Source organism: Schistocerca cancellata, chromosome 5 (genome assembly GCF_023864275.1).
Source record: "Schistocerca cancellata isolate TAMUIC-IGC-003103 chromosome 5, iqSchCanc2.1, whole genome shotgun sequence".
NCBI classification, from domain to species: Eukaryota; Metazoa; Arthropoda; class Insecta; order Orthoptera; family Acrididae; genus Schistocerca; species Schistocerca cancellata.
In genome coordinates, this window is record NC_064630.1 from 808,799,448 (window position 1) to 808,809,826 (window position 10,379).

Genomic DNA, 10,379 nt, shown 5'->3' on the forward strand with positions numbered 1-10,379 from the left:
AGATCGACCACGGCAACTTAGCCCGGAAGATTTTACTGATAAATTTCGCTGTATTGTTCAAAATTAGTTTAAAAGAAGTTTTGCCCATTCGTAACTTTCCAAAATTCTGATTCAGAGGCTTTTTAACAAATAGGTGAACTTTTTGCACATATTCCGACGTATCTAAATGTTTTCCGGAGTAACTTTATGATTAATATGTTTCAAAGAACTCTCAGTTAGTCAACAGATGGTTAAATTTTAAGTCATTGCCTTCCGTTGAATAGTCTAACATTCACAGGCTTTTCAAAGTCATCCATAGGTCAGTGAAACTGAAATAATTTCTGTATTGCTCGTGGGTATCACTACGCTACCCAATAGACGTAGTCACCACACATTTAAAATAAGACTCTTTTTATTTACAAAACGTTGAAATAACTTACAGTGGCCATTACAAGTTCGAGACATTTTGTAACATATTTACATAGATTCATCAAACAGGCTTCTCTTCCGCTGGTGCGGTTTGCCAACTGGTAGTGAACTTGAACACTATCAGTTGGCGCAATATAGTTATGCTTATGCTTGTACGTAACACTTTCACATTTCACATGCTGATCTGTAGAGACCTTCATGTTAGTGTGGTGTACATTTGCAGTGTGAAGTGATCTGTAACACTGATACACCGGATAATTCAAAAGCATACAATGCGATGGTGACTGCATAGCTCTGTCGAAACCGGTCATCCAGTAAAATGCTTTTTTTAATCATCTTGGCTCGAGAAGGTATCTTCAGTTATGACACAATGCAGACCGCCTCCAAACTGCATTTCAGGAATATATAAATATTCTTTAAAGAAAATTACAGAACCTGCTCCTCGCAATATTGAACCTCTAAATGTTTTAGAAAAATAATGAACAAAAAACTGCGATCACTGGCATACACACACATGTCGGTCAGTCCAGAAAGACACAAAACAAAGACTGACGGACAGATTGTATTAGTTTTTTCTTGTCTTCAGCTCGGCAACAGCAAGTTATGGACTCCGTGCTGTGCCGTGTCTCCACCGTTTCTGCACCTGTCGTTCCGTTTATCGTCAGAACATACAGAAACCCACCCTGTGCTTCGGAAGCTCGTTAATGACTACATGAAACAGATTTCGTTCCACAAATATTAATAAAAAGATTTTCCCCACTTGCTGCTCTTCTTCCTTTACGCATTAATAATTCTAAAGCAGTATCTTTCCTCAATTATATTTGAAATTAATATTTTGCCCGAAAATAAAGACAACGTATGAAGTGGACTGTTACAATGGTAACACCCTTCATAATTGCTTCAATTTCTTCCCTTATCCATCCTCACAAGGATTCAAAAAACCCAGATTTAGTGAAATATCATAGATTTAAAACCAACTTTTATTGTATAAGATCAGTCATAACTCTCTTGATAGTGCATATACTGCGTATTTTCCCCTCATTATAAAGGAAAACCGTTTTTTCTATCTTCAGTAGCTATTGATGGCCACCCTTTGATATCTGATTATTATGGCAAGGTGAGTTATTCTCCACCCATATAATTAAACGATATCAGATTGTTTTACTTGTTTATTACATGTGGGGAAGCTATCTACCACCTCGGGATTCTACCTCGTATTGGCTTGAAATGTGTTACTAATTTCGTAGTCACAACAACCCTACTGCATCGAATCGAAGCCATCACTTGTCAAGAGCTCCTCCTCTTAATAGCAAATTTGTCATTGGTCTTTACGCTGCATTTGTTTAGATGGGAGCTTTTGCTTTCTGAAGCAGTTCTGATTGTGTAAATCTTACATGGTTTCGTAATTTTACTTTCGCGGAATTGCTTCCTCGTAACTGTAACTACAGTCGACAAACACTTAGAAAACCAGTTGCATCTTCCGTCGGTGTGGCCGACATTTTGTTCAGCTCCGACCATATCTCTGCACTCCGAGTGAAACAATGAATTCCTACTGTTTATAAATGCTCACAATACACACTTTGTTGCCGGCCGAAGTGGCCGTGCGGTTAAAGGCGCTGCAGTCTGGAACCGCAACACCGCTACGGTCGCAGGTTCGAATCCTGCCTCGGGCATGGATGTTTGTGATGTCCTTAGGTTAGTTAGGTTTAACTGGTTCTAAGTTCTAGGGGACTAATGACCTCAGCAGTTGAGTCCCATAGTGCTCAGAGCCACACTTTGTTTAATAAATGACAATGTGGTGCCAGGCCAAAGGCTTTCAGGAAGTCAGAATACATAGCAAACAATGCATACTTTGTATAGTTCTTATCAAAAAACTGCCTCATGAATTTTGTGCTATTCTCAGTTGTGAAACTTCCCATCAACGAATACGGATCACGCACTGAAAGGGCTTCAGGTTGTAGATCCTCTGGAACTCCACAATCTGAATGTTGGTAACAATTAACTAGTACAAAGAATACAGCGATACTGGAAGTACATAAGAGAAAGTGGAATATTTAGCAATGAATACGTAATCATTATTGCTGAAATTGAGCGTGTAGGGATAATATTTTCAGAATACAGGAACTTCTTATGAGAATTATGTCTGTTATTGGTTCTAGAATATCATAGAGAGCTTCCTGGTATCTTGACAGTGCTTCTCGATATAAATATTCCTTCATGTCCTGTGTCGTTACCAGTAACAATAGTACAGAAGGTAAACACGTATACAACTGTCTCCCAGGTCGTATCAAAGGTCTTACAGGTATTGCGGCTCCTAAAGAGAGCTAGCCGGCTTCCCAGTAGTTGCAGGAGCATCGGTCTCGATGACTGGCCGATCTGGCCCAGTAACATTAACCAATATGACATTCCTGTAGAATGAGATTTTCACTCTGCAGCGGAGTGTGCGCTGATATGAAACTTCCTGACAGATTAAAACTGTGTGCCGGATCGAGACTCGAACTCGGGACCTTTAACTTTCGCGGGCAAGTGCTCTACCGACTGAGCTAAGCAAGCACGACTCACGACCCGTTCTCACAGCTTAAATTCTGCCAGTACCTCGTCTCCTACCTTCCAAACTTCACAGAAGCTCTCCTGCGGACCTAGCAGAACTAGCACTCCTGGAAGAAAGGACATTGCGGAGACATGGCTTAGCCACAGCCTAGGGGATGTTTCCAAAACGAGATTTTCACTCTGCAGCGGAGTGTGCATTGATACGAAACTTCCTGACAGAGTGAAACTGTGTGCCGGACCGAGACTCGAACTCGGGACCTAGGTTCGCAGAAGAGCTTCTGTGAAGTTTGGAAGGTAGGAGCCGAGGTACTGGCAGAATTGAAGCTGTGAGGATGGGTCGTGAGTCGTGCTTGGGTAGCTCAGTTGCGAGAGCACTTGCCCGCGAAAGGCAAAGGTCCCGAGTACGAGTCTCGGTCCGGCACACAGTTTTAATCTGTCAGGAAGTTTCATGTCCTTCCTCTATTCGTTTTGCGAACGGCAAAAACCGAGGGAAAACTACAGCAGCTATTATACAGGATGATTCAAAAATAATACCACAACTTTAGGAATTTAAAACTCTGCAACGACAAAAGGCAGAGCTAAGCACTATCTGTCGGCGAATTAAGGGAGCTATAAAGTTTCATTTAGTTGTACATTTGTTCGCTTGAGGCGCTGTTGACTAGGCGTCAGCGTCAGTTGATGCTAAGATGGCGACCGCTCAACAGAAAGCTTTTTGTGTTATTGAGTACGGCAGAAGTGAATCGACGAGAATCCGCGGGAAACAACTCAGTATGAACGTGACTCGCCTAAGGTGAACGTTTTCTGTGCCATTTCAGCCAATAAAGTTTTTGGTCCCTTTTTCTTCGAAGGTGCTACTGTAACTGGACTACAGTATCTGGAGATGTTAGAGGATTGGCTGTTCCCTCAGCTCGAACAAGAAGCACAATAATTCATATTTCAGCAGGATGGAGCGCCACCACATTGACACTTATCTGTCCGTAACTACCTGAACGTCAACTATCCGAGGCGATGGATCGGCCGCCAGGCAGCCCGTGACAGAGCACTTCATCACTGGCCTCCAAGAAGCCCTGATCTTACCCCCTGCGATTTTTTCTTATGGGGGTATGTTAAGGATATGGTGTTTCGGCCACCTCTCCCAGCCACCATTGATGATTTGAAACGAGAAATAACAGCAGCTATCCAAACTGTTACGCCTGATATGCTACAGAGAGTGTGGAACGAGTTGGAGTATCGGGTTGATATTGCTCGAGTGTCTGGAGGGGTCCATATTGAACATCTCTGAACTTGTTTTTGAGTGAAAAAAATCTTTTTTAAATAGTCTTTGTAATGATGTATAACAGAAGGTTATATTATGTTTCTTTCATTAAATACACATTTTTAAAGTTGTGGTATTCTTTTTGAATCACCCTGTATAGTTCCTCAACACTTAACAGCATAATAAAGGAAACACTAAAAAACATGTTTTAAATTATATAATAACTAAATTATCTCTGTAATAGAATAATATTTAATAATGTTAAATCATTTCATGGCACTGTACTTTAATGAAATATGCATATTTCCCTTCCTTCCGCATCCCAGTGACTACTCTCCACGAGATCTGCGGAATACGACTAATTTATTGAAATTATTGTGACGAGTGGAACGCATCCCGCTCTTGAACAGCTTATCGACACAGACAATCACGGTACATAGGGACCGCTACAGGCAACCGGTTCCATGGTGTAATGGTTAGCACTCTGGACTTTGAATCCAGCGATCCGAGTTCGAGTCTCGGTGGAACCTGGCACTGTGTTTCGCGATCGTTTCTAGAAATGTGTACGAGCCGGTAGTTTGAATTGTATATGCAGAATTTTAGCTAGGATCATGTAATGCAAATTGTTAATAGCAGTCCACACGTGACAAGAACGCGACGACGTTCACTATTGACCGTTAAAACTGCAGCACAATGAAACCTGAAAGCATCATTCTCGAGCGGCGCGTTCTCAGACGCCTTGCCACCCTTCGGAGGTTCGAGTCCTCCCTCTGGCATGTGTGTGTGTGTGTGCGTGTGTTTTGTCCTTAGCGTAAGTTAGTTTAAGTTAGATTAAGTAGTGTGTAAGCCTAGGGACCTATGACCTCAGCAATTTAGTCCCATGGGAACTTACCACAAAACATCAATTTTCCAACATTCTCGAAACCATCTCAGTGCTAAGTCGCTCCCATGCGGATTCAAGAGGTAGCACTCCACAATCGATAGCCAGACCCTGCTAGTAACAGCAGTTCGCAAGCTTCCTTACGTAAGCGACTCTTTGTCGATGTATTCTTTGACTTGTAAAAGGCCTACGATATTACCGTACCTGCAGGAATAATATTTTGTTGCAGCTCTACAAGTGCTGTTTCTTTCGACGACTCCCCACTTCCATAGAGTCGTTCCTGTCTCAAGCTTTACTCGTAGACACAGGGTCGGGAATGTCCCGTCAGACCGTTGTATGTAGAAGGATCGGGAATGTCCCGTCAGACCGTTATATGTAGAAGGGCGTCCCTCAGGGCCAAGGGATGTTTTAAGTGTAATGGCGTTTGACAACAGGATAAACAGTATTTTCGTAGTAAGGACGTTCCTTGCTCGTGGATAACCTCTCCATCCTCTGTGCGTCCTGTAAGCTTGTAAAAGATACCCGGCGGCTACATTTGACGATCAGGTGTTTGAAGGAATGGGCAGACATCACGGGTTCATATTCTCTTTGAAGGAAACAGTGTTGATTTTAACGCTCCCGCTCCGTTTTCTTTTAAACTAGGGAATACCGCTCTCACTTTTAAGGAAAAGGTGAAGGACCTGGGTCTCGCTTTTGACGTCGATGCTACATTTTTTAATTGGGTGTGTTTTGTGTGACGACCTGAGGGCTGATATGGATCTCTCTCAGAACCTGTCCTCCATTTAAACTGATAATAAGACGAGAGTGATTCGTGTTTTAACGTTTTTTGCGACGTGAGGACTTCGTCCCGAAATGTTAGGTGTGCGACCTTAGGCTATCACAATGACTTGCTCACCCATTATTTCTAGCATCCAGTCATGATAATCTGGCTTCGTTTTAAATGCGTTTATACTAGTAGCGATATTTTATATTTGACTAGTTTAGCGACCGCTGCATATATTTTTTAGTTTTTCTGTATTCTAATTTTTTTTGTTCACGAATTGCAGCATCTTCTAAACTTTCACGCTAAGTAAGACCATAGAAGCATGGTCTTTTCCGGCCAAAAAGCAATTCTTGTAGCTGGAATCCTGCCTTTGGAGTTCTTGTGGTGATATTTCCATAAAAACTGTCATCTCCTAACACATATTTCTTTAAAAGTCAAATACCAGTTTTCATAGGTTCAGCTTTTAAATATGTTCAATGTAACAAAATATTTTCATGAAAATTCTCATCCCCTATTTCATACCCTTAGGGGTTGAATTTCCACATACCACTGAAACACGTACTTTTATTATTTCTAACCGGGAACACAAGTACAAATTCTATAATAAATATTTTTCTAAACATTTTCATTCCCTGTTTCACCCCCTTGAGGGTTGACTTGACAATCATTGAAACACTTATTTTTTTTATTTCTAGCAGTGAATTCAAATACCTGTTTTAATAGTTGTACCTTTAGAAATGTTTTAGTAGTACTTTAATAATTAATTAGATTCAAAAAAAATTTAACTCACTAGTTTCCCCCTTAGATGTTGAATACCCAAAAATTTTATTTACGACCGAGAAAACAAATACCAGTTGTCGCAGTTCTAGCTTCAAAATTGCTTTAGTAGCTATTCATCCCTTACTTCAAACCCACAGGGATGAAATTCCGAACAATCCTCCATTAAACGATGCCTACAGTGTAAGATCAACATCCCCTCCAAATTTCAAATTTCTCCCATCAGCGGTTTCCTTTGGGTGATGATGAGTCAGTGAATCAGTCAGCCACTATCTCAACCCCTTAGGGGTTCAATTTCCAAAAACAGTGAAGCACCTATTTTTTATTTGTAACAGAAGTCAAACACCAATTTTCATAGAAGTAACTTTAAAAATGACTTATTTTCGAAAAAAGTATCCACCCACTAGTTCACCCCCATAAGGGTTAAATCCCTAAAAATTCTGAAACACGTATTTCTTTATTTTTGACCGAGAAACCAAATGAAAATTTGGTCTTTTTACCCTCAAAATAAACTTAGTAGTGAATTGTTGTCAAAAATCATTTCAGCCCATATTTCACCCCATTAGGGCTGGGATTTCGAAAAGTCCCTTCTTAAACGACATCTACAGTATAAGATCAACCCCTTCACCGAATTTCAAATTTGTATCCTTAGCTGTTTGAGCTGGGTGATTGTGACTCAGTCAGTCAGAATATTTTCTTTCGTAATAGAGATTTTATCTAGTTACTCTGTTGTGTTGTATCTTTCTTTTATGGATGCTCTTGTATGAATCTCATCTCAGTTTTGCGTTTTAAAGGCTTGGCGGTCTATACAGCTTACTTTTGAAATTTATTTTTAATATATTTTCGCCACCCTCTTCCCTATTTATTTCATCCAAAGGCGCAGATGACCGCGCCGTTTAGCGCCCTAGAACACTAGTACACTAAGTCACATTTCTGACTTCGGTGTTGCACCCTAGAATAATATTGTGGGCGGATATTAAAAACTGTTAAGGTCTTCCCCGCCAACGCCAGAAACAGAGCAAAATCAGTCAACGACCATGCAGCATGCCTCCGAAACAGAAATGCTGATGGAGTAGCAGCAAACACGGATCCTGTCGCATTAACTCAGCTCGTCCTGTTTCCCTACAGGAAGCAAAAGGTCTTAGATATAGCGCTCTCCGAATTCCGTACAGGTCAGACTTAAATTTGGCAGATCACATAGTCTAAGCTGCATGGATGGCGGGGGCATAGACTTAGGTGCAGTTACAAGTTGTAGAGGGGCTGCCTAAAAAACAGTGCTAGATTTTCTGTCGTATGGGATCCTTAGCAGATAGGTTCGAAAAACGGTGACTCATTTAGAGATATGAGAGTGCCACGAATATGATGCACCAGTGGATGTAATCGTTAAAAGATGTCTCTACAGGACCCAACGCAAGTAAGTGGTTGAATGGATAGACTTAATTCAAAATCCCTGACAGCTTTTCTACCAGAAAGCGTAACATTACCAGCAGCTCGTGTGTGTATCTGTAGACTCAAGACTGTAACATGATCGCGACGATCGTGTTTTTAATAGCACGGTCCTTACGGGAAATGTATGTTGTGGGCTGTAGAGTCCCTCTGTGGTCAGTTTCAGACGTCATTTTTCAATAGTCTTCCTTGGAAAGAACACCATGTTCCCTCCACGGATTCCTGGTGGGTGTAATCCGACTACAGAAAAAAAAAATTACTCGCCATGCAAAGTGACTCTCATGATCAATTTAATTTCGAAATACCGAGAACATTCTGCTGTGATCGGTAGTTTTCGCATCAAAATAGCGGAAGTTTTTTTCCTGATTTTACGCAGGGTAGGTATTTCTCTGCTGATCATTTGCGATCGGTGGCGGAACACTTCGCTGGACGTCAAAAATAATGAGATGCGATTGCAGTCGAACGTAATAAACTATACCGATTTTGCTCATAAAACTAAATGAAAATGGACTTTGTCTATTTTCATGGAAAGGACATTTATTATCATCGCGAATGCTTTTTTTTTATATAGTTGTTTTATTGTAGGAGCCGAGTTGGTGTTAAACAGTCCAGCACAGAACGGCGGGCGACTTCCCTACGAGACAGTGGCTCTCCCCAGGTCCCAGCTGGAGCGTCCTATGTGACGTTGAACAAAAGTGTTTTCCATCCCAGAACGAGAGGCCTATTGGAGGCGTTGAGGACATGTCAAGTCTGTGTCTGTGACAGCTCGTCGCCGCAGGTGCGCCCCCTAACGATTAGGGGTGGATGTGTCACTATACCTTAGATGACCAAGATGCATTCACAACAGCCGTTCTTTTATCTCTTACTCTTTAGTTAACTATACCGGCTTTTGTGTTGGCGAAGGATCATCGTGTCAAGGTAGACATCGGCCAGCACGTGTCGCAAGGTTACTGGCTTCCATCCTCTGTCCATCAACCCTGTAGGTGGTTGAAGGTTGGGAGGGGAGAGGGCCTCGATGTTCGGCAGTGATTGTACGTCGAGGAGCACGCACGTTGAACTACCGCCTCCTCTGCAGTATTTTACGACGATGATTTACCCCAGTACATACACTGCATTATGATCCGTTCAATACGAGTGCTGGTTTTTTCACGACAATTGCGAAGTGTAATTAGAACTGACATTGTAATTCTGTCAGAGACAGCAAAGGACTTGGAAGAGCAGTTGAACGGAATGGATAGTGTCTTGAAGGGAAGATATAAGATGAACATCAACAAAAGCAAAACGAGGATAATGGAATGTAGTCGAATTAAGTCGGGTGATGTTGAGGGTATTAGATTAGGAAATGAGACACTTAAAGTAGTAAAGGAGTTTTGCTATTTGGGGAGCAAAATAACTGATGATGGTCGAAGTAGAGAGGATATAAAATGTAGACTGGCAATGGCAAGGAAAGCGTTTCTGAAGAAGAGAAATTTGTTAACATCGAGTATAGATTTAAGTGTCAGGAAGTCATTTCTGAAAGTATTTGTATGGAGTGTAGCCATGTATGGAAGTGAAACATGGACGGTAAATAGTTTGGACAAGAAGAGAATAGAAGCTTTCGAAATGTGGTGCTACAGAAGAATGCTGAAGATTAGATGGGTAGATCACATAACTAATGAGGAAGTATTGAATAGGATTGGGGAGAAGAGAAGTTTGTGGCACAACTTGACCAGAAGAAGGGATCGGTTGGTAGGACATGTTCTGAGGCATCAAGGGATCACCAATTTAGTATTGGAGGGCAGCGTGGAGGGTAAAAATCGTAGGGGGAGACCAAGAGATGAATACACTAAGCAGATTCAGAAAGATGTAGGTTGCAGTAGGTACTGGGAGATGAAGAAGCTTGCACAGGATAGAGTAGCATGGAGAGCTGCATCAAACCAGTCTCAGGACTGAAGACCACAACAACAACAACAATTAGAACTGTGGCGCATTTTACCCCTCAGCTGTGATAGCGTGTATTGGCATCGGTTAGCTGGACTGTAGAGTGATTTTTAGTTGGCGTCTGTAGCGAACTAAAAAAATGGTTCAAATGGCTCTGAGCACTATGGGACTTAACTATTGAGGTCATCAGTCCCCTAGAACTTAGAACTACTTAAACCTAACTAACCTAAGGACATCACACACATCCATGCCCGAGGCAGGATTCGAACCTGTGACCGTAGCGGTCACGCGGTTCCAAAATGATGCGCTTAGAACCGCACGGCCACACCGGCCGGCTGTAGCGAACTCTGACGTCAAACAACAATAGATACTGTATGCTT

At 41.7% G+C, this 10,379-nt stretch overlaps 1 non-coding gene across 1 annotated transcript; it reads left to right on the forward strand.

Moving 5' to 3' along the window:
• The first annotated feature begins 4,671 nt into the window (after positions 1–4,671).
• Positions 4,672–4,743, forward strand: Trnaq-uug (transfer RNA glutamine (anticodon UUG)). Its single transcript has one exon. It is a non-coding gene; the product is annotated as a tRNA-Gln (tRNA).
• The last annotated feature ends 5,636 nt before the right edge of the window (positions 4,744–10,379 follow it).